This window comes from Myotis daubentonii, chromosome 6 (assembly GCF_963259705.1).
Source record: "Myotis daubentonii chromosome 6, mMyoDau2.1, whole genome shotgun sequence".
Lineage (NCBI taxonomy): Eukaryota > Metazoa > Chordata > Mammalia > Chiroptera > Vespertilionidae > Myotis > Myotis daubentonii.
Window position 1 is genome coordinate 52,046,215 of NC_081845.1, and position 12,923 is coordinate 52,059,137.

Genomic DNA, 12,923 nt, shown 5'->3' on the forward strand with positions numbered 1-12,923 from the left:
TTTATTTTCAATCTTAAAATCACAACACTTTTTGGAGATGCAGGTATCTCTATAAGAAATATGCATACAGCAGGAAATTATTTCTTAATGAAAGTGGTAATAGAATTCTACAGTACATGACTCATAACATACATTTATAAAATAAATACCCTGCCCCCAGCATCCATGTACTTTTAAGAATAAACTACATATAGGCTCACATATATATTATTTCTGTAATCCCCCTTTGTTCTACTGATCTTTCAGGCAAATGAGTGGGAAAATAACATCTACTACAATCTTATTAAGTACACTTAATAATAAAAGTGAAGGCTTTCATTTTGACATATCTATAGTACTCCAGACTGGAATACACCTCTGTCACATCTTTCAACATTTAACAAAGGAAAGCATAAAAAAGTTTTAGCATCATACTGAATTGAGTCCAAAGCCTGGCCCTGTCCGTTTCTAGCCATGTGATATTATTCTGCCTGGGACTCAGTTTCTTCAGCTACAAAATCATTACTCTCTGACTCACTGGGTTACTACTGTAGTATTCAATGAGACAATGTGCACAAAGGAACAATGTACAATGTTCCTTTTTTATGTTATTATTGCAGTTTTCTTGTTTTGTTTTCTTATAACAATTGCAATAAAAACCTACTTACATTAAATGGCTATCAACCACTTCCAATCAAGATGGTGAATAGTGGGTAAAAGTTTTGCTAGCCTCATGCCATGACCACATTAAATTACAACTAAACTGCAGAACAACAATCATTGAGACCTGCATGCAGACTAACTGAACTAAAGCACTATAACTAAGGAAATACTGAAGAAGCCACATCAAGACTGGTAGGAGGGATGTTGACCAGGAATAGATATGGAAGCAACCTAAGTGTTCATCAATAGACAAATGAATAAAGAAAATGTGGTACATATATACAATGGAATATTACTCAACTGTGAAAAGAATAAAATCTTGACATTTGCCACAACATGGATAGAGATAAAGGGTATTGTACTAAGTGAAATAAGTCAGACAGAGGAAAACAAATACCATATGATCTTACTTATATGTAGTACCTAAAAAACAAAATAAACAAACAAAACAGAAACAAACTCATAGAGAGCAATTTTGAGCACAATAGTTAATCATATTGTAAGAACTCATCATGGTGTCAGATGAGTATTGGACTTAACAGGGTGATCACTTCATAAGTTATATAAATGTCTAATCACTATGGTATACACCTAAAACTAATATAATATTGTATATCAATTGTAATTGAAATACCAAAAGTTATTTTTTTAAAACAAGGCCATAAAAATTATTTTTGAATTTTCATTTATTTTTATTTATTTATTTACTAGAGGCCTGGTACATGAAATTCCTGCACTGGGGAGGGGGAGTCGCTCAGCCCAGTCTGTACTCTCTCGCAGTCCAGGACCCCTTGGGGGATGTCTGACTGCCGGCTAATCCAGCAGTCGGGCAACCCTCTCACAATCCAGGATCCCTCACTCCTTACCACCCGCCTGCTCGCTGCTCCTTACTGCTCAGTTCGCTGCTCCTTAGCACTGCTGTGGAGGCGGGAGAGGCTCCTGCCACCGCCACTGCACTCACCAGCTGTGAGCCTGGTTTCTGAGGGGTGTTCCCCATGTGGGAGCACACTGACCACCAGGGGGCATCTCCTGCATTGAGAGTCTGCTCCCTGGTGGTCAGTGCACATGATAGCCACCAGTCATTCTGGTCGTTCCCCTGTGTTGGTCACTCAGGCTTTTATTATATAGATATTGTAATTAGTTTGGTTATATAATACATCTAGGACTAGTGTTTACATACCACACAAATATAAATCATTATATTTCAATTAATATTTTTAAATGTCTCTTCAACATTCTGATTGTGTATATACTACTGAAACAATGTTTATAAGATGTACACCAGTTGCCATAATTGAACCAACTTAGAAATAAATTCAAATTTTTAAAAAGGTTATATATCCAATTAGAAAGGATATATGCATCCCTATGTTCATAGCAGCACAATTTACCATAGCTAAGATTTGGAAACAGCCTAAGTGCCCATCAGCAGATGAGTGGATTAGAAAACTGTGGAACATCTACACAATGGAATACTACACTGTGGTAAAAAAAAAAAAAGAAGGAATTCTTACCATTTGCAACAGCATGGATGGAACTGGAGAGCATTATGCTAAGTGAAATAAGCCAGTCAGAGAAAGATAAATATCACATGATCTCACTCATTTATGGAATATAATGAACAACAAAAACTGATGAACAAAAACAGATCCAGAGACAGAGAAGCATCAATCAGACCGTCAAACCTCAGAGGGAAGGTAGGGGAGGGTGAGGGGTAAGGGGGAGAGGTCAACCAACTTATATGTATGCATGTAAACCTAACCAATGGACACAGACAACAGGGGGGTGAGGGCATGAGTGGGGGGGATTGGGGGTAATGGGAGGATAAGGACACATATGTAATACCTTAATCAATAGAGAAATTTTTTTTAAAGGTTATAGATTTTTCCTATTTTAAACTATCAAATCTGAACTGTCAGTATCTCAGCAGCAATTAAACGACTGGGTGATAGCATTTGCCTTCACATGTTAAATCTTTTTGTTAAGCTAACAAGAATAAAAAATTTTAAAGAATGAAATACTAGAGGATTGAAATGTTTTCCCTTTTCAGTCTTTATACATGTCCAGAACACAGGAGTCTTTCTATAAATGCTATAGCCAACTGGATAAAATGCAAATATGAAAACTGCAACCATTAAATCTATATATTTGGTAAATAATATAATTGCTAAGTTACTCAATTCCTTAAATTACTAAACATTCAGTAGTGTGATGGGAATGCATATTACAAATAATGTATTATTTGAACCTAGTTTCCTTTGATCTTATAGAGTATTTGAATTTTATGACTATTACCCATATATTTTTAAACTGAGTTTATATTTCCAATGTGCTGTTTGGCCTAATTAAGAGTCTTAAAATATGAACTATAGAGAGGTTCTAAAAATAAGATACAGTCATAAACTTCTATTATTAATTTATGATCTCAAGTAGCACATACACAAAGGCTACAAGGATAATGTACAAATGAACTGACAATCTAAGCCAATCTGAGCATGTAAACATTCAAGTTTCCTTCTGACTTGCCCTCTAGTTGAAAAGATCAAAGTGACGCCTGGAATTATCATTGCATTGGTTTCAGTCATCCCAGTTTCACAGCGCCCAGTCATTCTGTGTGTTCTATATTCAGTGCAGCTGTTGTTGTGACTCTTGAGATGTTAGACTCACTAATAAGCTATTTTCCAGTCTTTTGGCAAAAATGGGGCTATAAGAGAAATGTCCTGTCTTGATGTGTTCCAGCTGGAAGTAAATATGTTCTCCCATTGAAAAACAGGTCATTGCCGGGAGGTTTCCAAATTTTGCCTAACTGAGCACTGGATTAAGAATTGCTAAAGAACCCGGTGGTTATATGTGATTAAGGAAATAGAGGGATGTAGTGATTCAAGCCCCAGGAAGAGGTTAAGCACTCTTAATTTCAATCCCAGGTTTCCTTGCTAACATGTTTTACAACCTTGAAAATGCCACTTAGCCTTTGGCTGTGCTTCCATAGCTATAGCCCTAATTAGTTAATATTTATTGAAATCTCATAAAGAACTGGTTCCTGAAGAGAACATAAAGCAAAAACAACTAGCTCTGTTACTCCAGGGTTTATTATATAAGGACCCCATTAGCAGTATTTCACAGCCTACCATTTTGAAAACCCATCCTGCACTTGACTAGAAAAAGATCATTCAATATTTAGAGAAAATTTATTAGTAATTTTTCAACAGGATGAAATAGAGCAGATGGAATTGGCTTACACTTTTGACCCAGTACACAATTCCAAGAAGTCCTTGGTTCAGAACAAAGTGAAGGCCTTCATTAAAATCTGATTACTAGAGTCTATGCTATGAAGATGGGCTAAGAAAACAGCCTAAATATGGGGGCAGTTGTGAGGCCTTATTTCTTTGGTTTTGACATAGTTTGGATTTGATGTTCGTTTGGTTATTTTTCAAGAAGTTTGTCAGACTCTCAAACTTTAGTGGGAAGGTGGAGGTGGGGGAGGGTGTGAGAGATCGACCAAAGGACTTGTATGCATGCATATAAGCATAACCAATAGACACAGACACTAGGGGCTGTGAGGGCATGTGCTGGGGTGGGGGTGGGCGGGAGGAGGTCAATGGGGGAGAAGGAGACAGATGTCATACTATATGTGATGCTTTAAACAATAAAAAAAAGTCTGTGTTGAAGGCAAGGGAAAATAGTGCTCCCCTTCACTACGGCCTAGAGGGGGCCCCTTTGTGTTCAGTGCGCACCCGATTTTCCTCGACCCATGTTGCCAACACTCTTTGTCCTAATCTAAGGAACTGTTTGTGTGGATAGAGTTGCTAAGAATATCTGGGTCTGGCACTGTGAATAGTCACTGACATTTTCAATATTCAACATGACACCATGGTGCTACTGCTTATCCATGGGCATGTATGACTGATTGGTTTTCCCTGCAGTGAGGAACTGTTTTCAGCAGCAAATTATATAGGCCAGGATCTTTAAAGCAGCTATGAGAGGGTGGGTTTTTTTTTCTCCTTTTGTTTTTCTTGGAATCCTTGTTTTAAAATGAGGTTCCATGATTATTTATCCTAGCCTCAAAAGCCATGGAAAATGTTACATTTGAAGAAGATGACACAAGCTAGAAAGCATTTAACCAGTTTGTCGAATCAATTTTTGAATCAATATGTAAGTACTAGAGGCCCAATGCATGAAATTCGTGCAAGAGTAGGCCTTCGCAGCCCCAGCTTCGTCTGGAAGGTCGTCTGGACAGTTGTTCTGCTGTTCGGCTATTTGGTCGATTTGCATATTATGCTTTTATTATTATAGATAATATACAAGAAGATATTTTCTCTCTCATTTTATGTGTATGCTTTAAATTTTTATAAGAAATATGGTAAAGATGGAAGTAAATAAAGGTAGGAAACAGTTAACATATCTAGAGCCATCAAACTGCTTTTGCTCACATTATTATATCCTTGAAAACCTATCAATTTAGTCCCTATTACTTCAAACTATATGAGTATTTGTGCAAGAACTAGCCTGCAGGTTTTTATTTTAGAACTATCTGTGAAAAAAATAACAGTAATAATAGATTGCAGTCAGTAAATTTATCCAGGGTTATTAGAGAATAAGTGCCATATAGATATATTTAAGAGCCTAAATTTTTACTGAACATCATTTCATATTTTCTTGATGACTGTTAGCACTGTAAAAATAATTAACTATTGCACTATGCTTTAATACAGTAGTAACCTCATGGCTATCAGATGTTTGCCCCTACACTAAATGGCCCCAGGCTGCTTTATAATGGGGGATTCTACAGCCTCAGACTTCTCTACCTTTCACTGTGAGCTGTCATTTTTAGTATTTGGACTCTCTCACTCTATCTCAAAACCACCTTTGTTTCTAAGGTAGAGGTGGGGAAATAACCAAACTTCTTATAAGTTTGGGCTTTCATTGGAAGAAGACTCACTAGACAGGATGATGAATTGTGAAATGATGGAACAACAGAACAGAAAATAATTAGACAAGTGTACAAATTATGTTTTCTGCTGGTAATGTATACCAGCTGTTATTTCCTATCTGATCTTTGTACAGCTTGTTTTCTCCACATGCTATGATCTTGTCTTTACCAGACCTCTTCTGCTTTATTCTACTTCTACACTTTACCAATGAAATTTCACATCCTAATCCTATACCCTCAGACTGCTGTCCACTTTCCTATGGACATCTGCTAGCCCTGTGGGTTAGAGTTTTTATTCCAGTCATACATACAGGTCTTGGATGAAATTGTAACAGTTTCCCTGGGTTCAAGCCCAGCTCATTTGGAACACTAGTTATAACTAGTAGCTGTAGCTCCTAATTGTTCTCATTCTTCTAATGTTAAAACTGAGCCTTTGCAAATCTCATTAGAGAAAATCTCATGACTTATCTATAAGATCCTGCCATGGCAGAGAGTTCAATTATTAGCTTCTCATGTAGTCCAATGAGTCAAGGCAGGCTGTCCCTGAGGAAGCTGCCACCACCTCAGCACACAGAATACAGCCAAGGAAATTTCAAACTGCTATTCATCATCCATGTAAGAAAAATACTTCATGACCTTCAAAGTGGGCTTTTGTCCATTAATACAGTTCTCTGACAATGCTCAACACATTTACTCGTGGTGGATTTGACTCTTGGCTCAATGAAATCTAAAGGAAGTTAACTAGAAATGCAGAAGGGCAGTTTTTATTGCTTATTTCTGTGGGAGCCTAGAGAATTTGCTTAGGAATCTAAGTCCTTTGGCCTGAAGTACTCAACCTGTCACTAACACACACAGCAAGTTCATAGACTGGCAAAGACTGCACAGATCTACTCCCCCAGGGGAAATCATATCTGTTTGTCCTACTGTGCAGAGACATATTTTAATAGCAGCCCTATTCCTTAAAATTAGTGTCTGTTTCATGACTAGTTTCACAGGATTATGTGTGACCATTAAGTCAATATACCCCTTTGCAGAGGGCAGTACTCACTTCACTTTCAAAAGTTAAAGTTCTTTAAAACCATATTCTTTTCCTCTTTCAGAACACCAAGTCGGTTAGAACTGTTAGAATCACCCTCAAATGATTATATTTTATAATGTGTTTTCACATTGAGCAAAGGCAGGAGTGGGGAAATGAGCCAAAAGCTCTCCATCCGTGTGAAACCGTAAGAAGCCTAACTAAAGAGGTCATCTGTCCAAAAGCTAAGGCTGCTTCAGAGGGCTTAGCTCAGAGTCCATCCTCTGGTCAACTACAGAGTGGGCTCTGTCTTCACCTGGGGTCAGTGTGTGCCAGGGGTCAAACCCGACACTGAAAGTAGAATAATTACTCATTCAATACCTGACTCCACATCGTGAAACGTCCCTCTAAATTATGCCTGGGTCATCAGAAACCATATGCATATGTCCCTGGTGCCCCTCCTGCTGAACGCCTCTTCCCTGTCCGCCTGCCTTTTCTGAAGCCCTGGGCACACCATGGACTAGCTCAGCTCCATCTCCCCACTGCCTCTAAAGAATGGAAAATCTTCCTTTCAATTCTAACACCCACTCCTGCTTCCCTGCCCTTTTTCTCCCAAGCAATGTAATTCAAGCTGAAATACAGAGCTGCTCACTTTTTTTTTTCCCTTTTCTTTTTTTGTTCCTGTTGCATAAAAACTGAAAGGGAAAAACAAAGGCTCACGTGAACTCTAGAGATTAATACCCCTTCTGGTCCCAGCTGTCAGATTTATTCCTTCTTTGTAGCTAAATCAGGTCATTACGCTCCAAATCTTTATTCCAGATGAAAGATTTAAATCTCCACAGAACTTGGGGAGTTCGGGGGGAGGGAGGGAGGGCATATTAAGCTGTACATAGTAATTGGCTGTAGTTTTATCTGGATGTTTGTATGGCGGCTGCTATCAAATTCCGATAAACTTTTATTGACCCCTTTCACTTTCCGGAGTCCCTGGGAATCCCAGCAATCAACTGCGTTGTCCCAGCACTCAGACTTTTGTGCTCAATTATAAACTCTCTCCACATCTAAGCTGTCATGTTTCTACAGCGCTACTTTAAACAATCAAAGAAATTAAAAAATCCTTTGGGTTGCTTTGTAATAATAATCGTAATTTTAAAAGTTACTATAACTCAAGCATTTGTCCTTGACGTGTTCTGAATTATTTCTTAAGAATTTAAAAAAGAAAGAAAGAAAAGGCAGACATAATGGAAGGCTTAGAGATCCCATTTAGCTGCTTAAAATCAAAACCAAAGAACAGCAGTGGGAGCTGAAGTCTGAAAAGGCATTAAGTCATCAAAATCACCACTCAGTGAAACAGCTTTGGAACAGATGTCTCTCCCATCATCTTTATCCCAAGGACCCGGGAGGGGACATTAAATATATTAATAAAGATAATAAAGCAAATAGCCTTAGGTCAGTACCACTTTCCCATATAGGTATTCCTCAGGCAGACTTGTTAAATGGTCCCAAAGCACCCCTCGTAGTTTTTGCTTCATGTAGCAAACTTATTTTCTCAGTATTTCAGGGATAAAATGATGATGCTGAGCACTGAGCCCTAAATCAGGATACCTTTGTTGTACCTGTAGAAAACAAGGGTGTAAAAACTCATATAGGCCTAGTTAGGTTAAAGGGAGCCCACTTTTGTTCAGGAGCCTCCCCCCACCCCCCCACCCCACACACACATCCAGATTTCTGCAGCCTTTTTGTGTTCCAATTTCCAGGAGGCAGCAATCATTATGATTCTATGTGGATGGGACCCCAGAGCTATGCAATGCAGGGCCCTGGATTTAAGGCCCTTTGGAAATGTCCACTTGCCATATTGTGAATCATGTTTCCTTTCCAACCTCAAGACAGGTTGGTTCTATATTCAATTGTTTCAAGAACAGAATACTCCTCTGAAGGAGGAAAGGTGGAGCCTTCAAGGAGTGGAAGAAAAGTTCTTGGGTCAAAGCACTTATGACAACAGTCCTGTGAAAGCTGCTGGGAACCAGCCTTAAATGTTTGAAATCCTGACTGAGAGAAAGGCTCGAAACTAGGGCTGCCCCTGCTCATAACCTCAAGGCCCCATCTGACAAAATTATCTTTGACCTGCTCCTGTCATAATGTCTGAAATTGCCCCCTCTGAAGACCTCCTCCTTGTTAAGTGCATCTCCTCCAAAGGTCCCTATTTAAATGCTAATGTTTTGCTCACCCAATATCAGTCATTAGTTTATCACATTAGCCACAGTCACCCAGGGAAAATGGAACTTGGTCGGGTAAGCACTAATGAAAGACAAGGTGAAAGGGATGTTCCAGAACATGTGTAGGGACCAGAGATGTGAGTGGTGGTGGTTAAATAGAGTTTACCAGGGTGGGCAGCTAGAGTGACAGGCAATACACCAATACTCCCCCTCTCAGAACTGTTGTACATAACATGCTTCCTGGAGGAGGGTGCTTTAAAAGGAAGATTAGGGGATACTTTAAATAAGTCTTATTGAATCCATTATAGTTTTATCTAGAGCTGGTCCTAGTTGGGTCTAAGTAAATCCAATAAACAAGACAGAAAATACTAACCCTAATCCTAACAAAAAAGATGGTCCAAAAGTCCATATGCCTGCAGAAGAAAACTGAGCTAGGAATTTGAAGCACGCATTTGGCCCTTGCCATTTAAGATGATCCACTGCAAACTAGCCCAACTCTGTTTGACAGAATGACAGCTATTCCCACAGTGGCTTTGGGATGTTATTTGAAAATCAGTTTATTTATTTTTTAAAGGCAACATCCATTGTTAGGCTTGTTTTTCTTTCAGTTAATCTAAATGGGACCATCCTTATCTGCAAGGACACATACCTTTTTTGTGGAACTTTCTGCAATGTACAGATGTGTTGTGTGGTAATGATCTTTGTGGTTAAATTGAGATGTTCTGTACTACAAAAGCCTATGTGCACAAAAAGCCTGGATTAGCTGCAGGAAAGAACTATTCACTGGGTGCCTAAAAGCACAGAATGAATAGCACAAGATGGCATAATGTTTGTGCAACCTATTTTTCAAACATATTTAAATCCATCTTGTTTTATTAATTTTTTAAGTGATACTTACTCTCAACATGCTCAAATGTCTCCCAGAGGGAAAAGTGGTCTACAAGAAGCTTTTGATCTTCATTCACTCTCAAGCATCTGCGAATTACAAGACCTGTCGGGGAGACGGTTGGCTCATTTGTTGGCTGAGAGGCACTTTTGTTTTCAACAGGAAGAAAAATGCTTGTTTAAATTTGGAGGAATCTCCTAAATGTAGGAAATAGTAATGTCTCCGTATAAATGAAAATGTGTAACTTCAGGTATTTTCCATTGGCTGGTCACTGAGGAAAAAAATTCAGAATACTCAATTAATAAGGTAGTAACACGGTATCATTCAGAGTACACCTGGGTTCAAGAAGGCATCTTTGCACTTACGGCATGACCTGCTGGAGGTGAGAAAGTCTGTTCCTGGGCAGGAGTAAGATGACCTGCTGAGATAGAATTGTGTAGTGTTGGTGAAGACAAAGCTTTCTGGTCAAACTGACTTAGACATAATTTCTAGTTCCAACAGTTTCTACATTGAAACTGGAGAATTCCCTTAATTCAACTGAGCCTCAGTTACAGTATCTGCAAAATTGGTAGAATAATAGTCTCTTCTTTATAAGATTCTTGTTAAACATTAAAATGAGGTAATGCCTATAAATGGCAATGCACATTTAATGCATAATACCTGTCACATGATAAGTATCCAATAAATGACAATAACCTGTCACATCATTATTCATCCTGGAAATTTTAATCTTAGGCTACATCTCTAGCTACATCTCTATCAAGCCCTTGATAGGAACATTTTTGGTCAAAACATTTTTGTGCAGTGAGGTAATTTAAGGCAGGGAATTATTTACAATTAGAAACAATACAAGCATTCTCAGATGCTAGTGTAACTTTCATAAGTGAGTTCTTGTAGTTGCACATCAAGTATTTGAATCAGTCATTTCTCCAAGCTCTGGGAAAGAGCTAGGGATATGCACCCTTAAGCACAGCATCTAGACAGGAGTCATCAAGTCTCTTTACTAATAGTTGCTACAGAGGTGTCCGAGATACCTGTGAACTACCTGTGAACTGAAATCAGTTTGTCACCAAGAGAGACAGAGATAACTTGAAAAGGTTACTGTCATGTGTGGCTAAACTCCTGATTTCCAGCTAGTGCGCTGTGAACATCTTAACAAACAAGAAAACCACTGATTCAGTCATTCCTCTTCTCACCAAAACCATTTTCCATCTGTCAAAGAGACATAATCTCAACACGGTTTGTTGAGCATGGACAAAGACGAATAATCTTTGGTGTCCCTGTTATTCACTTGCTAAGTAAGTCAAAGAACAATGCCAAACAAACAGCCCTCAGCTGGTGTTTCTTGTTCAGATCTTATAGATTTTGGGGAATGTCTAAATCATTAAGAAAAAAATCATAGAGTCCATTTCCTATAATTGTATATATAAAGAAACAGGCCCCAAAGAGGTTAAGGAATTCACCTGAAGTCAGAAGGCTCGTTATGGGCAAAACTATTTAGAAGGCATGGTCCCTGATAGTCTACCTAAGCCTCTTTCCACTCTCTGCATATACAACTTTAAAAAAGAAGAGAAGTTTGCATCTTTTTTTAATGTCTGATCTTATTTATTTGTTACTCTTAGAAAATCTCATTTTTTGACTGAACTCAAAGGTAGAAGCTCTCAGAGAGGACAGCCTGCGTCTCTTGGCAATCTGTTCCTGCATTTATCTTTGGCCTCCTTCATTCTCTTAGCCAAAAGCTTAGCCTATCCTGTGGCATCTTCCTTATATTTTAGCATGCTGTTTCTTCAGAGCAATATGCTGATGTTTGTGTCACAGGACGCATGGAGTAATAAGATGCTGAATCTTGGGTGCTCCAGTCCTAGGTTTCTTACCTTCTTTATTTGGGGGCTTCCTCACAACATTTTGAAGGACATCATCTTTAGAGAAATTAAAGTTGTGGACTCTGCTAGCTCTTTTGGGATCTTGGCAACAAGGCACAGAAGTATCAGTGAGACCAGGAATATCTTTCTCCCCTTTTTTCAAAGTGACCAAGTTAAAAACACTCGAATTGGCATTCACAATGCAACCCCAAACAGATTTGCGCTTTCTTTCTCTAGTCCTTCTTGGTTTATAACAGAAATGTCCTTATTCAGTAGCGGGCAGTCACAGCCATGGGTCAAGGCACCCTGCTTCATGGGGAAACCTAGTTCCAAATCACACAACCCTTCCATTCTTCACCCAGAGCTTCGGCAGCAAGTTCTGTGGCCATACACTTCTTATAAAAGGTACAGAGTTTGTATTCATCATCCATGTCAATCAGTTTCTGGCAGCCAGTGGCTGGGAAAGAGATGTTTAACTTCATCCTGAAGCAGCTGACAGCCTTGGAGGCGCCACGAAAAAGAGCTGCTTCTCTTCTGATCCCAACGTGCATGAGTCAAAAGGCGGATTTTCACGGGGAGTTGCAAATCAGACCACTCTACTGAAACCAGTAATTTTATCCAATGTTTATTAAAACAAATCAAGCCATGCTATCCTGTTAACTTCGCCTAGTATCCTCGGTATACTGAGGTCTAATAATAACATAAAAGATTAAAAATCTCTTTCAGCAATGAGACAAGCCAGACTATGCAGAAATGCACAACTTGAATACAATTTTTAATTATAAAGTTCTTACGATAAATTTTTTCAAAAAAAAATTACTTTTTCAGGTTTTCTCCAGTTAGCCCAGTTCCTTCCTCTATCACTTTTGTGAGATCTACACACACACACACACACACACACACACACACACACACGCACACTTCCCCATCCCTCCCTTGTTTCTACCAGGAATTGCACATTGCACTAATTTCAGTAACACTTCTGCAACAAGGACAGCTGTTTTTGTTTGTTTGTTTGTTTTACTTCTGATGTGTAGTCAAAAAGGAAGAAGTCAGAGCCTTTCTCAGTACAGTGAAAAGCTACTCAGCTACTTCTCAGAGCTGGGAAGGTGTGTGTGTAGGAGGCTGAAGAGAATTAAAACATCAAACAAGAATTTGTCTGTTCTCTATCAGTGTGAAAACTAATATAGAACTGGAAACCTTGCTTCACGCTTCTTTACCCCAGTGCCTGTAAAGCTCACATAGTACCCTATTACTCAAACAGAGAATGAGATGGCCTGAGGGCATTCTGCCAGGGAGTCAGGAGCAAGGCAAGACTGAGTTCAAGCTTCCCTGGTACTGAAGACGGCCATTAGCTTCCACTATTTCTGACTTT

At 38.9% G+C, this 12,923-nt stretch overlaps 1 pseudogene; it reads right to left on the reverse strand.

Moving 5' to 3' along the window:
• Positions 1-11,291: 11,291 nt before the first annotated feature.
• Positions 11,292-12,030, reverse strand: LOC132237579 (small ribosomal subunit protein eS6-like; annotated as a pseudogene).
• Between the last annotated feature and the right edge of the window lie 893 nt (positions 12,031-12,923).